At 34.5% G+C, this 21,734-nt stretch overlaps 1 long non-coding RNA gene across 2 annotated transcripts in view; it reads right to left on the minus strand.

Annotated features, from left to right (window-relative positions):
- Positions 1–21,734, minus strand: part of LOC141415634 (uncharacterized) — a 252,886-nt gene that overhangs the window by 15,059 nt on the left and 216,093 nt on the right. Inside the window, exons 11-12 of one of the 2 annotated variants that reach the window (XR_012440624.1) lie at positions 3,200–3,340; positions 2,514–2,551 (exon numbers count right to left, since the gene is read on the minus strand). This is a non-coding gene — a long non-coding RNA (uncharacterized lncRNA). Of the gene's footprint in view, positions 1–2,513; positions 2,552–3,199; positions 3,341–3,365; positions 3,506–21,734 lie in introns of those variants that run through there. The other variant, XR_012440626.1, reaches the window with a different exon arrangement.

Genomic DNA, 21,734 nt, shown 5'->3' on the forward strand with positions numbered 1-21,734 from the left:
ACTACAGTGCAGAACTAGCAGTTAATGGAACAATACATAAAACTGTCAAGGATATAAAACTAAGCAAAACAACCAATAGGATCTAAGTGACATGGGACTCTCCAACCAATAAAATGGAAATATTAGGAGGGTGACTATAATGCAAGTACTGTGTATACATGTATGTAAATGGGAAAATGAGACCTGATGAAATTATTCCAGAAATGGTGACACAGGGACAAAGGAGAATGATGGATGGAGTGAATTCAAGTATAATATATTCGATATAATGTAAGAACATTTGTAAATGCTACAATGTACCCCCACCCAACACAAAAATTAAAAATGTCAATGTAAAAAAAAGACTGAACTACTCATTATTCATTGTTTCTAAGCATTCATGGAATACTAAGACAGACCATGTTTGAGCCATAAATTTAAAAGAATTGAAATCACACAGAGTGTCGTCTGATCATCACAAACTAAAACTGGAAGTCAGTAGCAAAGAATCAACTAGAAAATCAACAAAAAGTTGCCAATTAAACATACCACAGTATAATCAATGTATAGAAGAAAAATTTTTTAAAAACCATAGAATTCAATAAAAATGAAAAGACAACATATCAAAATCTGTGATATGTATCTAAAGTAGTACTAAGGGAAGTTGGTAGCATCAAATGCTTAAGTTAGGAAAGAGGAAAGCTCTCAAATCAATAAATCCACATCTCTGCCTCTAAAAATGCAAAAAAGAAGAGTATATTAAACCATAGGAAGAACATAATAAAGATCAGACCAAAAATTAACTGTAAACAGGAAAAGAATAGAGAAAAAATCATTTTTTAAAAATACTGGTTATTTAAAAATAAGTAAATAAATTTGATAAATCTCTAGCAAGATGGACAATGATAAAGACAGTAAAACACAAATCACCAATATCAGGACTGTAGCCAAAAGAAAATTAATTAGGGTAAATATGACATAGAAATTTTCACACATTGGCTAAGCAAAACTCAAAAAACAATATCTGGTGTTACCAGGAACCCAGAGAAATAAACATTTTGATATTTTACTAACAAAATTACATATAGTCATTTTGGAAAGAAATATAGGCTGTGTTGGCAGAGGCAAGAGGATTACAAATTTAGCAAGACCCTATCTCAAAACAAAATATAAATAAAAGGGTTGGAGGTGTGGTTCAAGTGGTAGAGCACTTGTCTAGCTTGCACAAGGCCCTGGGTTCAATGGCCAGACTGCTAAAAGAAAAGAAGAGAGGGACGGGGGAAGGAAGAGAGGAACCATAATGTTTAAGGAAAGAAGAAAATCGAATGAGAAAGTGAAAAGTTCTACTAATGGATAACAAAAGAGGAAACTGCAAGGTAGGAGAAATGGTTTTCTTCAAAATGAAGCTAGGCAAAGATAAACAGACAAATGAGAAAACTATTACCATATGAAAATAATGAAGGCATTTATAGACAAGCATGACTACCAAATATCCATAGAACTGGATAATGGTGAAATCCAAGGTTCAGGTCAGTAAGGTGGATCTGGGACAAGGAAGATGACCCTTTTCCTTACTCTCTGAGAGGGAGGAAAGAATGAAATAGGAAGGGAAACAGGAAGCAAACTATCTCAGCTCCAGTCTGATTAACATTTCTTTGTGGACTATGTATACTTAATGGTTTGCTGATAGCTGACTCCCTGATTGCTCTTTCTCCAGAGGAACAAAAATGAGTAAAATTAGGCTCTTGGGAAAACCTTAATGGTGCATCAGAACTCCACTTTAATGTTCCAATAATTAGGAGTAATTATGTCTGCATAGTTTTGGTCTGAGAACCGTGCCTTTCTGCCTGCCAGAGGCAGCAATCTGAGAAGTCCTGTTCTGTAATATATATAGCAGAGAAATTCTAGGTAAAGAATAAATGTTTTACCTGCAGAAGGAGCCATCATTTACATGGAGGAATTATAGGTTCCTCCTAAAATTGCATCAGTTAGACTGCAGTTTCAGGCTGTTGTTTCTATTCTGGCTCTCTAAACAATGATCAAATGTTTGTGTCCATTTCTTTCCTTTTCAGAATTATATTCCATTAAGGTACAGACTCTTTGAAGGGAGACTCAACAACTGGATCCAAACAGTCAAAATGATCTTATTAAAGTTTAATCTCTTATTGCTATTCAGGAAAGTTTTCAATCTCCAGTATTTTGTACTAAGCAATGTTACAGCCAGCCTAGCTAGTTTTCTTTCCTTTTCCAACTGAACCACCCAGTGATAATATGTTTTCTTTTATTTTCATATGAAAGCTTTTAAACCTTTCCTCTTGATTATATTAAACATCTTAGTAATTTTGGTGCATTGATCTAGTGATGCCAGAAATAAAAATGATCCAGGCTATATATTCCCTTGGTATCAAATACCTAGTAAAACGTTTGTGGGAGGAGTAAGATTTAAACATTGTTAAGACTTTACAAAGAGCAGAATGTGGGGATAAACTTCAAGTGTGTGTGTGTAAATTTTATATTGTAAATCAAGTACTTACCCCTCTTAAGTCTCTAGTTAATGTCCTTCTTCCATTCCCTGTCAATCAAAGTGAAATTTTATGTTATGAAGAGGGGATAAAATTGGAAGAATTTTAAGTATTTTAATGAGCTCATTTTCCATATTATTTTTTGACAAGGTGTAGCTGTTTCTGATAAGTTCAACTGAAATATCTCGTTGCCATTTTGAATGGGGCTCCTTAACCTCAAGATACCAATAAAATCTCCCCCAAATACTACACTATGACACTATACAGGTTATGGTCTATTTGTTTCTCTCTTTCTGCCATGGTCATGGATGCATGTGGCAAAAACCACCTAGTAATTTGAATAGGGAAGTTTTAGCATAAATAATTATTGACTTATCCAAAGAAACCCTCAAATACTCTAGGACTGAGGAAGGAACAAACTTGGAAGAAGAAGAGAGGAGGTTCCTCATAGGGTGGGGACCCAGATCTCATTGAAGAAGGTAAAGTTTCAGTCTACTGGATGACAGAAAATTTCTGGGTTGTCCTATGCCACAGTTTGTTCCAAGTCAGTGGGTCAAGGGTAAAAGTGGAGAATCATCTGCCAGGATGATCAGAAAATTTTCCAGAACTTATACACTAGTGTTGCTGTTGAATTTTGGAAGGGAAGCTAGCTGGGACATCAGTTGGTCTAATCATGAAGATACCAGAAAGAAACTCACCCAAAGGCTATCACTGGCAAGGATCCAGGAAGCAACTTGGAATCGCCTTGGAACACTTCCTGTAGAAGAGCTGTGATATCCACAGAATTCAACAAGCAGCTGAGATGACCTTCTAGGAAGTCATCTGTAGTGTCTGTGAAACTTAAGAAGTCACATGCTTAACTCATCAAAAGTGAACTCCACAGGATGTCCTACATACCAGCCTAGACACATAAAAACATGAAGAAGCAAAGCACACCAGACCCGAAGACAAGCCCCTTCTTCCTTCAGTGTTCCTCTAACATTGCAGAGTTAGCATTGTGCCAGCTGGAAAGGAAGAAATATTCCAATGTCATAAGCAGGGCAATGAAGGGTAGATTTGGAGTAAAAAGGCAATAAATTTAGCTGACACAATCTCATACGCCAATATTCAAGTTGAACACACTAGTAATATATTCACTTTCACTTAAGGTGTCAAATTTCAATATGTATTGTCGAAAGAATATGAGTCTCCTGAAGAGCAGTGACATACACATTTCACACTATTAAAAAGATGCTATTTTCTAGAAGAACCATGGAATTTAGCTTATATTAGGTTAAAGTAAAAGACAAAACTGATATCTCTTGTAACACAACAGTTTCACTTTTTGCAATTAGCGTTTATAAATCCTAAAGCATCACTGCATGTATCTACTCAACTAGTAACATTCCAGTTATCAGGCAATAAATCAACATTTTCTGAACAGTTTCTTTGAACCAATAAGTCTATAACAATTGCACAGTGAAGGTTAACTCCATCAAGTCTAGAATTCACCTGGACAGTTTTGTTAAAGTACCTGTAAGTTACTGATCCTTGGCCAAAGCAAGGAACATACCAATTAATAAACTTGCTTTGTAATCATGAATCTCAGGAGCTCCTAGGTCATTTGTACCATCTTGTCAGCATTCTTTATTGATAATAGTGAAACTGGTGTCTTATATGTGATCTTGGCAAGACCTTCATGGCCAGGGGGTGGAGTGGTCCTTTGCTACAAGGGCATTAGTTCCTCTTGCATACGTAACAAAAATATGCCTACTTGACCAATGGACTATGAGATTCTATTTTGAGCTCCCTGATTCCAAGGCGTTCTATTCCCCTGTCAGGATTTTCTGATGTGAGAGAAAAAATCTTTCCCATATAACTCTGAGAGGGAAGACAACTGAAGTTTGCATCTGGCCTCCTTGGACCCTTTGCTGGGAGAAAGCCTTTGGCTGTCATGCATATTCTTTTTAATGATGTTGCTATAGTGTATCTTTTTCTTGAAACAGACTGAAGATTTATAAGCATTGGCATTCTGGGTCCCATGACTTCTTTAGCAATTGGACCCTGTCTAACTGACATTGTTAGTGTAACAAGGCTTGTTTAAGGTACAGTAATTGCTGGGGGTTATCACAATGTGAATGCAAAAATATTCCAAATGGAGAAGAGGTTTTAACACAGAGAGAGCCACATGGGAAGCAGTTTTATAAAGACTGTATTTTTAAGAGCTCAGAAAATTTCCACTTGCACCGCCCCCCTTCCTGTGCTTGAAATTTCTCTAGATTTGACAACTATTAACAGAATCCTACATCCCATCATGTTGGCTTTAATATTTCCAAGCCAGTAAGTTTTTGTCATTTTTATAATGAAACTCAAGTGATGAAATGTGTTGGCTCTGGGCTGCATTTTTCCTTTCTCTGAGAAGTCAAATATTGAGAACAGTTTGCAACAAATGATACTTACATTTCTCATCTCAATTTTTCACCTAGTATAGGATAGCACAATAATTTCACTTCCTTGTTAAATATCTGACAAGTCCATTGGATTGTCTTGGGTTTTGTGAAGGACCAAACTGTCCCAATAAAACACATTATTTTCTCCATGTAGGAAAAATGTCTTTCATTTTGTAGAAGATTGTTTCTTAAAGTTATGCTTGTGAAGGCTTAATCAAAATTAGGATAAAGAGTAAAATATTGGACATTTTTCAATATTATGTTATTTGAATAACAATCAAATAATGACATTTATCTTCTTTAAAATAGAAATATAAACAATGTTTTGTTCAGGGATTAAATAATTACTTTTAGATTTAAACTCATTAATTAATCAGCTGTAATTTTCTACTAGTCATCATAATCTAGCCAAAATGTTTTAATTTCTAAAATTGCCGAATAATCCATTGGTGGGACAAAACTTCAAGCCACTCCATCCTGCTTCCATTCCTGATTTGACAGCCTTGGGGGAAGAGTGCAATTAAGTTCTAGACCTAGTTTTCTGAACAGCATCTTAAAGGAGAAAAAGCATGATCAAAGAAAGAAGTGGCTACTGTACATGGTTTTCTTCTCCAGAAAACTTAAGGTCCAACTCAATGCATCTCAACTTCCCCAATCAAATCAAACCAAACCAAACAACCTGAGATGGGGGACCCTAAAGCAGCACAGCTCCAAGAGAAACAGTAACAGCAGTGACATCTCTGGCTATAACATTTAACTTTGGGACCTAAGAGAAGAAATTAGGGGGAGGGCAATTGGCTACACCTACTTTCCCCTCCCTCATTTTGCCCAGTAAATAGGCTTCCTACTTTTCAGTTGCTAAACTGAACTATGAGGGTGAAATCTAGAGAAAAATGAAAGAGGCTTTCTGTAAATTAAGTGACATCACAGCCATACCCAGCATATTCAAACTGTTCCTTTAAATGAAGTTCTTACTATAAAATATTCTTATCTTATTAAACAATGAAAGATAGTGTTCACTTACAGAATTCAAACTTATCTTGAAAATTTAAAAACTGAAAATGTGATAAAATCATCAAGGTAATCCTAATTAAAGGTAAGTATAAAAGTTTGTATAAAATGTTTTTAAAATAGTTGCAAAAACCTTTCACCCATAGGGCCATCATTGTTAAACAGAAATAGTCACTCAGAAAATAGCCTTGCTTTATTATGTCCTTGCAGTGTAGCAAGAAAACAAAACTGAATTGATAGTATTGGCAGTGAGTACAGATATTCTCAGTTGAAGACATTTCTTCAATTACCATATTTAGCTTGCTCTTCTTTGTTATTGAACACTGATGTAGAAGGAAAAGGGGAAAAAAATCCATCAGTCTCTACTTTGAATTGTACCAATCAGGGTATAAATCCCACCTCCCAGCTATGCTGCTGACTGATTGAATAAATATGAGTAAGTCACTTGCATTCTCTGTACCTTAGTTTTCTTGCTTAAAATCAAAATAATATTATAGTTATTTCAAGAATTTCAAGTGACACTTAACAGAGAATCTACAACAGAGTTGATTAAAGTCAACACTGGTATTATTATCATATTGGCCATGGTTTGTCTAAATTTGAGGCATAGGTCTGAATGGTTGACTCACCAAGCCTCAGTTAGTTCATATATCAAATTCTAGACGATTTAGACCTAGTATCATTTGTTTTAACCAGCACTGGTCCTCTTTGAATTAAAATTCCATAGGACAGAGGTCACTGTCTTTTGCAAAACAACTGAAACTTGAAATGATGTGTGCTATGTGAAGGCAACATTGGGTTTCACTTTCCCAAGTTCACAGGAAACCTCCCTTATTCCATCTCTTAGAACAGCTCTAATTATGAAAGCATAAAAAGGTCAGTGTGATTGCGAAAAGTATTCATGGGTTGAGATTCAATAGGGAAGGTATAAATATGCTCAATTATTCACCAAACATTAGTATTTATCGTGGCTCTAAAAGAGTATATGCACATCTTGCACATTTTTCTACAAAAAATGTGGATTTAAAAGCAAATAAATCATATTGGAGTATAATTAGATTTTAGACAAGAATTGGAAAGACAAATAGTGGAATTATTAAATTTATAATTTAAAAACTGGCAAAATTAATCAACAATGTTAGAACAAATGCCTAAATGTTCAGTGGAAGGAAAGATAATGATGAAGTTAGGTCCTTATCAAATACCATAAGAAAATAAATTCTACATTGGTCAATTATTTGAATTTTTTAAAAAGTTAAACAATGAAAAGAATAGAGAAGTATACTATTAGTATATCTATTCATTAGTACCAAAGTCAGAAGAAATTTGGGGAAAGACTGCTAAGTTTGACTAACATGCCAAATAGTTTCTCCATGACAGAGTATTCTCCAAAAGAGTATATTTCCTATGTTGATATTAAGTAGGAAAGTATATTATTTTTAGTTAATCTAAGTGTATTATTTGCATGAAACAAAAGTGGTTGTCTCTATAGCTTCAATCTGCCTCACTACATAATGTCTGCTCTCATTGACTAAGGATTTTGCAGAGAGGGATAGGTAAAGGCTGTAAGACTGGCTCAGCCAATTTGTTCATCCACATTTCACCACCAGTCTTGGTCAAAACTGTTGCTCAAGTTATCTTATAATTCTCCTTGTGCTACTGAGATTTCCTCCCTGTTACTTAAGAAAAATTGCTTTGATGGCATATTTAAATATATATTTTATGTCCAAACTTTGATCTTGGCTACAGCTAAACTATGGAGTTGATGAACCCTGGTAGAACAAAGAGAAGTAGTCATTCTTTGTTATAACTCACATCACACTGCATTCTCTTGAGTAACAAAAAAATATGGCAACTGCTTTATTTAATATGTTACTGCACATCTGAGTCAAATGAGAAATACAGCAGTCCACACAGCACAATAAGGGCTAAGCTGTGTTTCATTACATGAGCATAGCTTTATTTTTATTTTAAAAGAATGCAAAGATGGCTGATTCACATAGGTTTCTGGACTTTAACATTTCATTCCTTTTTAGTTACTACAGAACCTTAAATTCAGAAAAGTTGAACAATAAGTGAAGCAACACATTTTTTTCTTATTCTTTCATAACTATTTTATATTAATGCATCCTATGTAGCAAAGCTCTTTTTCTCCCCCCAGAGAATCAGGCCTTACTAGTGTGTGTGGGTGTCCCTGAGCACCAGTCAAGTACTCTGGGAGAATTATAGAGAAGTCACTGATAAATTTTAGGAAATCAGCCTAGCAGCTCATCAAAAATTTGGCATAAAGAAAATTAATTTTTGAAGTCTTTTAAGACTTTATTTAAACTCAATTTTTGGAGACCAAAAGGGAAATCATATTTTTTAACATCATAGAAATGAGTTCCATGGTCCATTAAAATCTTTTTGCCCTTGTATGAATTTTTTTAGTAAAATATGTTGTTCATGAATACATTTCAACTCATAGGTCCTTTAAACAAAATATGAGAAAAGAATGGAAAGAGGGAAGGGTACCGATATTTGTAGGTAATGATACTCTGCTAGAGAGTATCATAATTCATTATATACACTAGCTCTTTCAGTCTTCACGACAACTTGCAAATTATGGAAGCAATACATACGGTGGTTAGAGGCACTGGCTTTGAACTCAACTTCACTTGAGTTCATAGTCACTCATTAGCTAAGAGATAATCAAATTATTTAGCATCTATGTATTTCACTTTTCTCCTCTGTCAATGGGCATGAAAATATGTTATAATGTTGATCTAAGCAAATAGAAAGCAATAAAATTCTTAGTAGAGTGTAGTACACACAGCGAACATCCAATATATGGAGGCAAAAATAATAGGCCAGTATTATTGCTCACTTTCCAAATTCACAAAGTGAGGCTCATAAATGAAGAAGCTTGTCTGGACCACAAAGGTCAATGATAATTGGGATATAATTTAAAATTTACCTCTCAAGTCCCAAGGTCCATAGTTTTCAAATAATGTACTACTCTAAGAATCAGTACCTAAACTTTCTATAATGAAGCTCAAAAGTTCTTTATTTGGGAAAGAAAAAAATATTGTGTAATTATTTATTTCTTATTTATGCATGAGGTGAATAATGCAATATGTACTTTCTTAACCATCTATGCTTCATAGGAATAGTTGGAATATTCTCTTAAGAGCAGTTTAGGTGGCAGGTAAACTTGAAATGTCATATAGTATAATACAAAAGATGACCACCCAAGTGAGAGGCTATGTTCTGTGTAGTCTCCTTTAAGAAGGTATAGTCAGGCCCAGACTGTCATTGGCACCTTTAGTTCACACATGCTTAGAAGCTAGTGATTTGCCCATGGTCACATAGTTGTTAAGTGTTGACACTAGAATTTGAAAAGCATAATGCATCTTTCATTCTAAACTACAGGATTACAAATGATGTAAGCTACACTCTTAAGAGCACTATTTTTTAAATCACAGTAGATATATATTTGTTCATATTTCTAAAAAATCTATTAAAGAAACATTTATATTTTTGTAAGATATGAACCTAGTAGCATCTTTAAAAATTAGGCTATCCTAGTCTGTACTGTTTTGAAAGATGCCAAAGTAATGGCTGTGCTACATGAAAAAGTTTTATTTATATTTAAAAAGATACAACTCAGATAGAAATGGCTATAATTTCCTGGTTCCCAGAATGTATTACAATGTTCCAAGCTTTTTGACTTTGCCTAGAGTACGGCCACTTTCTGAAAAATTTTTGTCATTCCCTCCTTACATGTCTGTCAAATCAGTTGTTACAGTTCATCAAAAAATTTCCATAACACAACAAGGGGATTGGACTATGAGCACATGATAAAAGCGAGAGCACACAAGGGAGGGGTGAGGATAGGTAAGACACCTAAAAAACTAGCTAGCATTTGTTGCCCTTAATGCAGAGAAACTAAAGCAGATACCTTAAAGCAACTGAGGCCAATAGGAAAAGGGGACCAGGAACTAGAGAAAAGGTGAGATCAAAAAGAATTAACCTAGAAGGTAACACCCATGCACAGGAAATCAATGTGAGTCAATGCCCTGTATAGCTATCCTTATCTCAACCAGCAAAACCCCTTGTTCCTTCCTATTATTGCTTATACTCTCTCTACAACAAAATTAGAGATAAGGGCAAAATAGTTTCTGCTGGGTATTGAGGGGGGGAGCGGGAGGGGGTGGAGTGGGCGGTAAGGGAGGGGGTGGGGGCAGGGGGGAGAAATAAACCAAGCCTTGTATGCACATATGAATAATAAAAGAAAAATGAAAAAAAAGAAAAAAAGAAAAGTGCAAAAAAAAAAAAAATTTCCATAAAATTTCCCTGGCCAATATCCATGCATTGCTAATTATTTTGTTCCCTGAGAAATATCTGCTCCTTGTATATATTTATTTACAATTATCACAGAATAGCATCCTTTATTAATGTGCCTATCTTCCCTACAAGACTAGGAACTTGTTGAGCATAGGTCTGTGTCTCAATCATTTTTCAGGTACTAAATTTAGAAGAGATTTCAGCACATAGGAGGAAACAATAGTTTTATACAACTGAATTGCATAAAAACTACAAAATTAATATCCTTAGTATATTATTTAGTATTACTTTTAAAAGCATAATTCCTTCATAGAATTATGAGATCAAATTTATGAAATCTGTGTTATGAAATATTCAGGAGTATTTGTATTTATAGATACTCAGGAGATTACGAGATTATGTGATACAATTGTGAGACACTATGAATTACAAGATATGATGGAATGTATGAAATTAAGGAATCGAGAGCTAAATTATCCAAACCTTCTGTACTTTTACAATGATTATAGTAATATCTTATGGTTTTAGGAAGATTTATAGGTATAGTTTACCCAATTGCAATGTTTATAATTGGATTCTAGCTGTTTATAAATTAAAATTCTATGATAAGGACATTATCTAGATATTTATAAATTAAAATTTTATGATAAGGACATTAATATTTTGAATTTACTTATAGTACTGCTTTGTAAAACTATAATGTTAAACTTACGACTCTATTTGCATTCTCTAAAATTTAGTTAATTCTAAAGCAACTAATCTAAAAGTAGACTTACTCAAATCTAGTCATTTAAAAGACTTCTACCAAGGAAGTAGTGATGTAATACTCTTTCCCTTCCTCTTAGTAATTTTGGTTTGAAAATTAGATTTGAAAGCACTTTTGATAAAGATTATTGACTATACATGCAAATTAGTGTTGCCTTTAAGCTTAACCACAAGTCTTAACCTGTGTTCCCCAGGCAAATAACAAAAGGAAGCCAAATTATCCACAAAGCAAACATGAACTACTTCTCAGCCCTCTAACATTTCAGTACAAACACTACTTTAAAAGGTAAAAAATACAACTCAGTAGAATTGCAGAATATTTGGAACTAGCAGGGCTTCTGTCAAGACTTTAATTTTATAGTGATTTCTGATTCCTTAAAAATATACATCAGCCTTTATCCTACTTTGAAAGCATCATTGTTGTATTAGACATCTTCTTAAGACCCTTGGCAGTATTTAGAAGGTTGTTCGCTTTGTCTGAATTGCATTTCACTGATCTCCCAGTGGTTCCACTATTTCACACAGCTGGCTCTGCCCTCTATGTTCCAGTAGAGTGTGAAATGGAAAAATGTAATGGCCATCCAGGTACAGGAGCCTCGCTGTGAAAATTCTGGTTCTTCTCACAGTATTCATCAAGATAAATTCGTTTTCTGGCAGGTCACTCATGAAAGTAGACATTAGTGTACTTGCTGGTGTGTTTTGGTAATTTTCCATTTACTCTCATTTGTTTTGACTATTCTTTGATTGGCAAGTTTTGTTCACGTGCCATACATGGTTTTAGAAAAACAAGAATAATTTCTTAGCTACCACTAGTCTTTAAATTATGAAGTTAAAACTTTTTTACTAACATTGGCTAAATATGTTTTTGTTTCATTGTAATAATTTATCATTGACTGCATATTTCAAGTAACTCAATGGCGTTGTCTCTAACTATCATGAACTCTAGTAGCAACTGATAGAGATGGGCAACTTTAGAGTCGACTCCTTTATTATATCTTGCTATTCACTCATTCATTCAGCATTTATGAGGCAATATCGTCTTCCAAGTACTACCAAGGAGTGGCAGGTAGATAGATAGAGATGGACTCATATTGCATAGATAGATATTCAACGTAATGTGGCAAGCAATATAATAGAAGTGATAAACTTAGTTGGCAAACAGATTACGTGCCTGTGTTCATGGGTCATAATTTTAATTCACAAGTCATAGAAGTATGGTGAATCAAGCTGAGAGGAATTATTCTTTGAAATTTTAATCCTAAAGCAGGTGAACTACAATGAAGTATGTGGCTCTTTGAGACTTCAAAATGAAGCACAGATAAATGCTATAACATGAGTGAGCCTTGAAAATATTATGCTACTTGAAGGAAACCAGTCACAAAATACTTGAATTGTACACTTTAAGTGGATGAATTACATGGTGTGTGTTATATTTATAAAGTTATTCCATTATACACATGCACATACACACACACTAACCTACACCAATGCATTAAGAAAAAGTTTCAAAATTCATTAATACAAATTATTGATTCTATGTTCTATCACTTTAGAAGTTTCAGACTTGCAAAAATATTTTAAATTAATGTGTATGATTTAGTGAAAAATTTTAAAATCTATAATTAATATAATGAAATAATAGAAAATAACATGAACAAATATTTTTTGTAATGTTATTTTGGTCTTCTGCCTTGAATATCATAATTATGCCAGTGTCTAATTGTGTGACATCTTTCCAATTGAAAAATTAAAAATTGCTAATATTCATTGCTTGACCAGTTATAAAATGTCTTTCTTTTTAGCTTTCATATGTGAGGTTTATTTAATGAGAGCTTTGATCACAAGGCAGTCATATGTCTCTTTCACACTTACTTGCTTTCACAGTTTATCAAGCCTATTTAACTGAAAGTTATACAGAATGACAGAATTGTTCAGAAGAGAAAAATTACATAGAAAAGCAATATAATAAAAATATGCATGCCATCTCCCACGTTTAAATATAAATTAGGTTGTATTTTATGCAGGTTTTGTTTTGTATACTACTCTAATTTGGATCTGGAAGGTCTCCCAAAAGCCCATGGTCTTCACCTTTTTCTTTTTCTTTTTTTTTTTCTTTTATTATTTATATGTACATACAAGGCTTGGGTCATTTCTCCCCCCTGCCCCCACCCCCTCCCTTACCATCCACTCTGCCCCCTCCCTCTCTCCCCACCCCCTCGATACCCAGCAGAAACTATTTTGCCCTCATTTCTAATTTTGTTGTAAAGAGAGTATAAGTAAAAATAGGAAGGAACAAGGGTTTTTACTGGTTGAGATAAGGATAGCTATACAGGATGTTAACTCACATTGATTTCCTGTGCGTGTGTGTTACCTTCTAGGTTAACTCTTTTTGATCTAAACTTTTCTCTAGTTCCTGGTCCCCTTTTCCTGTTGACCTCAGTTGCTTTTAAGGTATCTGCTTTAGTTTCTCTGCGTTAAGGGCAACAAATGCTAGCTAATTTTTTAGGTGTCTTACCTATCCTCACCCCTCCCTTGTGTGCTCTCGCTTTTATCATGTGCTCAAAGTCCAATCCCATTGTTGTGTTTGCCCTTGATCTAATGTCCACATATGAGGGAGAACATATGATTTTTGGTCTTTTGGGCCAGGCTAACCTCACTCAGAATGATGTTCTCCAATTCCATCCATTTACCAAGGAATGATAACATTTCGTTCTTCTTCATGGCTGCATAAAATTCCATTGTGTATAGATACCACATTTTCTTAATCCATTCGTCAGTGGTGGGGTATCTTGGCTGTTTCCATAACTTGGCTATTGTGAATAGTGCTGCAATAAACATGGTTGTGCAGGTGCCTCTGGAGTAACCTGTGTCACAGTCTTTTGGGTATATCCCCAAGAGTGGTATTGCTGGATCAAATGATAGATCAATGTCTAGCTTTTTAAGTAGCTCCAAATTTTTTTCCAGAGTGGTTGTACTAGTTTACATTCCCACCAACAGTGTAAGAGGGTTCCTTTTTCCCCGCATCCTCACCAACACCTGTTGTTGATGGTGTTGCTAATGATGGCTATTCTAACAGGGGTGAGGTGGAATCTTAGTGTGGTTTTAATTTGCATTTCCTTTATTGCTAGAGATGGTGAGCATTTTTTCATGTGTGTTTTGGCCATTTGAATTTCTTCTTTTGAGAAAGTTCTGTTTAGTTCACTTGCCCATTTCTTTATTGGTCCATTAGTTTTGGGAGAATTTAGTTTTTTAAGTTCCCTATATATTCTGGTTATCAGTCCTTTGTCTGATATATAGCTGGCAAATATTTTCTCCCACTCTGTGGGTGTTCTCTTCAGTTTAGAGACCATTTCTTTTGATGAACAGAAGCTTTTTAGCTTTATGAGGTCCCATTTATCTATGCTATCTCTTAGTTGCTGTGCTGCTGGGGTTTCGTTGAGAAAGTTCTTATCTATACCTACTAGCTCCAGAGTATTTCCTACTCTTTCCTGTATCAACTTTAGCATTTGGGGTCTGATATTAAGATCCTTGATCCATTTTGAGTTAATACTGGTATAAGGTGATATACATGGATCTAGTTTCAGTTTTTTGCAGACTGCTAACCATGGTCTTCACCTTGGCACTAGTGGAAGGTGGTGGGACCTTTAAGAGCTGGAGCCTAGTGAAAGGGCTTACATCACTGAGTGGGTTATGAGACTCTGGTCCCTTTTTGCTTCCTGGCTACATAGGAGCAGTTTACCCAAAAATGATTTGATACCTCCCAATAAGCCCGAAAGCAATGAACCCAACTGACCATGGTCTAACACCTCCAAAACTGAGCAAAAATAAACCTTACTTTAGATATTTTGTAAAAGCAATGGAAATTTAACACATGGAAAAATATGTATTTACTTCCTTTCCACAAACATAACTAATGCAATAAACAAGCTGAGTGTGACTATCATCCACTCATTCTTCTTTACACTAAGAAATTAAAGGGCAAGTCATTGTCTTCAAGACATTCATAATCTTGTGAAACCACCACTACCAAATGAATCAGTAGAAATAAGAGGATAAATGCCCAGTCTACTTTGAAAAAGACAGTATATCATATCTATCACTTCAAGAACATGTCCAAGAACAGTCCGTCATTCCCTACATGTAAAGCAGTCACTTCAGAATATACTGGTTAATCAGGAAATGAGTGATCTGTTAACACAGAAAGCTCAGCTTTGTTTAGCCCTGGCTGTGCTTTCAGTAGTTCTCTAAAGTCAAAAATTCTATGTAAGTAAAACTCATAAAAATGTCAGAACCAATATTTGACTCATCTAGTAGAACTACTCCTTTCATTCTGATTTCTAGAGTGCTATGTCCTTTCATGTACAAGATTAAGATTCCAAAATTTTGTCTTCATAGAGGTATAAGGATCTGAACAAGAAGAACTTTTTCCTTTGGCTTTAGTTTTCAGAAATTTAATTCTTTCATATTAACAAGGGTTTCTTTAGATTCAACCTACCTTCTAAGACATTTTGTTTGTTGACTCTATTCATTTGTTTTAAATGTGTTTAAAATGGATCATTGAAGCATTTAATTATGGCTACTTGGCAGATAATTCTAACATCTATGTCATCCCAACATTGGTGCTTATCAATTATCTTTTTTCCACTTATTTTGAGATTGTTCATGTCCTTTGTATGATGAGCACTTTTGATTGTAATCTCAGCACTTGAATTTGATGTTATAAAAGTCTGGATCTTAAATAAACCTCAGGTCCAGATGGTTTTCTTAGATCCCTGGGGGATGAACTCTGACCTATTACTTCTGCATAGAGACAGAAATCTGAGTTCCCTACCTAGCTTTTGTTAGCACCCCTCATTATTGCTGATCACTGTTAGAAGTTCTAGCTGCTTATGTGATCTCCAATAACACTATGTTAAGGCTGCTTTCATTACTGCTTGGCAATGGTGAAAGCTGTGACTGTGCAGTAAGCTTCATTTTACATCATCCCAACAGGGATACACTTATATGAGGGGCTCATTACCGTCTGGAGGAAATGAAAGTCTCAACTCCGTTTTACTTTCTCTGACATATCTCTGGAAGGGAACATTGGAGTACCTCATTATAGCTTGACAAGGGTATAAGTATAGGCCCCCATTTTATTTTATTTATTTATTTTTTTCTTTATTGCTGTGTTGGGTGGGGATACATTGCGTTATTTGCAAAGGTTCTTACAATGTATCAAATATATCGTACTTAAATTCACCCCCTCCACAACTCTCCTTTACTCCCCCCCCCCCCCCGCCAGTTCCTGGATCTGTTTCAACAGGTTATCATTTTTGCATTTACATACATGTGTACACAGTATTTCAGTATTTGCATCATATGCATCCTTCTGCGCCCTTACCCTGTTCACAGGACCTGCTCCACCCTCCACCCTCCTATTCTCCAATTTTGTGAAGAAAAAAGATAAAACCAAAGCATGATGTTTTTACCAGTTTGAGATAAGAATAGCTATGCTGGGAGTTTCCATGTGCTATTTCCATGCATTTATATATTACAACCCCAATTGGTTCATCTCTTCTAATTCTCTTCACTCCTCACTCGTCCCCTTCCAATGGTAGCCCCGGCCACTTTAAGATTTCTGTACTCATTCCTTTATAGAAAGCACATCAACCACATTCAAGTTTTTAGTTTCCTTCCCTTGCCCTATCCCTCCCATGCACAACCTCCCCTTAATGAAACCTGTGGTCCATATTATTGTTGAATTTGTTTTAGGTCTATATTCCACATATAAAAGAGAACACACAGCTTTTGGCCTTCTTTGCTTGGCTAACGTCACTTAAGATGATGTTCTCCAGTTCCATCCATTTACCTGCAAATGACAAAATTTCATTCTTCCTTGTGGCTGAGTAAAATTCCATTGTGTATAAATACCACAATTTCTTAATCCATTCGTCAGTGGTGAGGCATCTTGGCTCTTTCCATAGCTCGGCTATTGTGAACAGTGCTGCAATAAACATGGTTGTGCAGGTGAGGCCCATATTTTATTGATGACTAAAGATGGGGTCTGGTTCCTTTTTTGCGTGTGTTTTGTTAAGCTTGCGTAAAATAGCTATGATCCAAACATTTTTCTCTCTGGTTACACTGCTATTGACTGTCTGGCTAGAAAGAATAAGCTTTTCTTGGAGCTTTTGTCTTTCATCTGCACCCTTTGGGATTTCTGGGTTGCTAGATTTTTCAGCATCAAGTCTGGGGCATCTGAGAGTTTAAAAAGCCCAGGGAACTCACCACTGTTTGTTCTTTAGGTTTCAATATCACTAGCCAGACTGGTATATATAGTCTAGAATTTTTAGAGGAGGAATAGAGAAACATTCATCTACAACATCTTTTCGGAAGTACAAACCTGAACTGTAAAAATATTTTTACAACAATAAAAGCAAGTGTAATTCTGTCAAGTTACAGAAGAGTATGACTTCTTTTTGATGCATCATTTAAAAATGTTTTCAATACTACAGAAAAACTGGAGGGTACAGTGAAACATATACTACAACAAAATAAAATTATATGCTCTTTGCTCAGCTTTTCTACACATGAAGGAACTGAATTTGGACATTAGTCCATATGTATAGCCTCAAATATACCAGATAAACCTTCCATTAGGAATTGCAAGAACAAAAAATGAAGGAAAACAGAGAGACAAGCCAACACAATTACATCAACATAAATAGGCTGACTAAAAGAAAGTTTATGATAGAGAAAATTTCTAACATCCTGCCAAACAGTAATGGAGGAAAAAACCAAAGTAGATGTATGCTAAGGAATTTTAATACTCTGGAAAATTTATTATATATTATCACTACCATTCTCTAATTTTAAGCCTTATGCTTGTGTTCAATGACTGCAAATAGAGTGGTTAAAACAAAATTGGTCAAAATGTTGAGTTGGTTAAAAATAAATTTTCCCCATCACTTAATTTTATATAATCATAATTTTCAAGTAATATATAACTGTTGTACACCAACTTCTACAAACTTAAACATTTCCTTTTCTTTCAAAATTTGAAGCAGTTCTTGCTTGTTTTGAATTTCTGAATAATTTAAATGCATTATTATCAAATATGCTTTCATTCTTTGGCAGTTCTTTAGTGAATTTGTAAAATTTGTTGTCAGTTATTCTTAAAATGATTTAATGTTTACTCAAGTAAATAGCAGTATTTTTAAACTTCATGTGCCTAAGGTAATTTTGTTCAGTTGTTAAATGGTGGCCATTTCCTACATTATTTTTTATTTTTAATTTTTTATTGTTTAAAAAAATTTTTAATTTTATTTTAGATTTATCATGCATTAGCAATAAGAGAGGATTTCATTGTTGTAATTCTACTCATGTGTTCAGTATATCTTGAACAAGTTAATCCCCTCCATTATATTCCAATTTCCTGCTCTCTCCTGCCCCTTTTTCAAAAAGTGTTTGGTGGGTGTCATTATGATCTTCATATGAATATATATATAGCATACTTCTATCCCCTTTACCCCTCAGGATCCCTTCCTGAAGTTATTTTGATTTTAATGCATCTTGCATCTTTTCAAGCAAGGCAAACTTTATATATTGAGCTATATTTTATGAACTTTTGTGTTTCCTTTACACTCAAGCCCCTTTTACATCTACTGCCACTCCAGTTCAGATAGTATCACTATTTTATATTTTTATGTGCTAAGACTTAGATCTATAGTCAAGAGAAAGATAATTTCAATGCAAATTCCTGAAAGAAAATAATGCTGGACTTGAATTGCTCAGTAAAGTGGACATGGTGTTTTATACGCCAGCATCCCCTCCTTTTTGATGCTCACCTGTGAATAAACACATCATGACATAACAGATGGACAGACAGCACACAAGAACCATGCATAAATCCTTTCACCAGTCAATACATTACCTAATTTTAACTGAGGCTTACACTATAAGTTGAGCTCTAGAAAATGCAATAGAATGGCTTGAAAAATGCTTCATCAAAAGACATGTAAAAGAAACAAATTATAAAATTTCAACAAAAAAGAGACTGCCATGCAGCCAGCATTGTGCAGGACATAGCATGGTAAAAGAATCTTATGTCACTGAAGAAGACCAATAACAACAACTGTTTGTTAAAATAATTCATTTGAACCCCATATAAATTGTTAAATTTTAAAAACATCTATAATCAGATCAGGCACAACTGGCTAAAGCAAAATCAGAAAAATAATAGAAAAACAGCTTAAAATATATCTGAGAAAACAAACAAATGTACTAAAAACTGAATTAAATTTTTCAAACTACTCTAAATATTAATATGTTAAAATTTTTAACTAGGAAAAGACATGAGTTTCCACAAATGACTGTAGACATACAGATAAATATCTCAATTTGTTCTTACAGGCATGCTATTTTAACCATATCATTTTCCGTCAGCCTCTCCCCCAAACTTGTTGTAAATTTCCCATCTTCAGCATCCCTTTTAAAGATAAAGTGTTACATATGGACATAATTTCTTATCTAACAAAAGTAAATTAACTGCCAACACAGAAAAAAAACTATGCTAGTCAACCATTTGAGCTAGTGACACAGTCTAATGTAACTGCAAGAAACAGCTGAGGCAAGAAATGGCTACATTTTTTTTTTTCTGGTCAGAGTCACAATTCTAAATTTACAATGCTAAAACAGTTTGATTTTCCTCATGGAACATGAGAATAAAGGATTGATGGTTTAATGGATAATAACCCAATGATAATTAGAGAACAAAGAAAAAGACATTGGAGAAAATGATATTTCCATTTGAATCGTTGCTTTCTGTAATCTCCCTTTACAAAATTCTCTTAACATGATACCTTCTTGTTCTTTTCTCATGCAAGCAATTTCAGCTACATAAGTTGTGGAATTCAGAGCAAAACAAAAATGAGGGACCACTTTTTTATTTTCTTTTTTTTAAATTTTTATTTTTTTATTATTCATATGTGCATACAATGCTTAGGTCATTTCTTCCCCTTGCCCCCAGCCCCTCCCTTACCACCCATTTCTTTATTGGTTCATTAGTTTTGGGAGAATTTAGTTTTTTAAGTTCCCTATATATTCTGGTTATCAGTCCTTTGTCTGATGTGTAGCTGGCAAATATTTTCTCCCACTCTGTGGGTGTTCTCTTCAGTTTAGAGACCACTTCTTTTGATGAGCAGAAGCTTTTTAGTTTTATAAAGTCCCATTTATCTATGCTATCTCTTAGTTGCTGTGCTGCTGGGGTTCTATTGAGAAAGTTCTTACCTATACCTACTAATTCCAGAGTATTTCCTACTCTTTCCTGTATCAACTTTAGAGTTTGTGGTCTGATATTAAGATCCTTGATCCATTTTGAGTTAATATTGGTATAGGGTGATATACATGGATCTAGTTTCAGTTTTTTGCAGACTGCTAACCAGTTTGAGGGACGACATTTTTAAAGATTGCTAAGAATTTCAAGATGGTAACATCAATGAGCATGAATAATATGCATGTAATAATGGATCCCAGTGCAACTGCACAGATCACATGCCCACAAGTGAGCCCTGCAAGGAAGTGTAAATTGTTAAACACATAGAGTACTCTGGCAATAACCACCAGGACTACTATTTATCCACACACTCATTTTCTCATTTATTCTATTTCCAGGGCTCTAAATATGGGGACTATAAACAATTCCATATTAATATACAAAATGTATTTGTCCCAGTGCTAGTATAAGAAAGGAAAATTGGAAATTTTAATATTAAGAATAAATTCTAGGCTTTTGAAAGGATATCAGTAAAAATGTTTTCTTAATGATATTATAAAATGCTGTTAGATGAGAAAAACAGGAAACAAAACTAGAAATAGAGACAGTTTCCTCTCTCTCCTTCTCCCACCTTCATTATTTCCTTCTTTATATATTCTAAAACCTAAAACACTATTTAGTAAAATATTGATAGTGGTTAACTCAGGTATATATAATTATGTAAGACTACTACTTTTGGCTTTGTTGTTTTCTGTCTTTTCTATGTTTTCTGCAATGAACATTTAGTACTTCTATGACTAAGAGGGAAAGGGAAAAAATAGACTTCACCTATAACTGACAGTTTCTAAACAAACACTTGGAGGCAATAAACTGTTTGAGCAGTAATACAAGTAGACCTACTGCAAATGTGCCACACACTCTCTCCAATACAGCCCTCTGGAGAGGCAAAATTTAGTGCAGAAAGCTGAGTTGTAGATCAGCTCACACAGTTTTCTTGGTCTACTTTCCTGCTGGGTTATTTCTATTTACTATGTCATTTAACCGATTTAGCCATTACTTAAAAATAATATACGGATTAGCAAATTTTGGACATAAACTATTTTAAATGGTGTAATATAAAGAACACATCAAAGAAGGTTATCCTATTATCAAAGCAATAATGACCAAGGGTATAAATGATGATTAGAAGTTCAAAATTTTGAAACATCTTAATCTTGGGTTCCCCACAGCAAAGTCAAGATAAGGATTTGGATACAGGTAAATTATTTGGGAGACGAAGACAGAGATCACCTGTAGGGCAGGAGCAAAAATGAGAGGCAGGAGAAAGAAAACAATAATAATACCACTATTGAACAGCTTGTTACTTGGATCACTCTGGTGTCCATCTCAAGTGCTGTGTGGAATGACTCTTGGAATTTTCCCCTCAAAAAAGAAGTAGCTGAGATAACA

This window comes from Castor canadensis, chromosome 13, assembly GCF_047511655.1.
Source record: "Castor canadensis chromosome 13, mCasCan1.hap1v2, whole genome shotgun sequence".
Taxonomy (NCBI): Eukaryota; Metazoa; Chordata; class Mammalia; order Rodentia; family Castoridae; genus Castor; species Castor canadensis.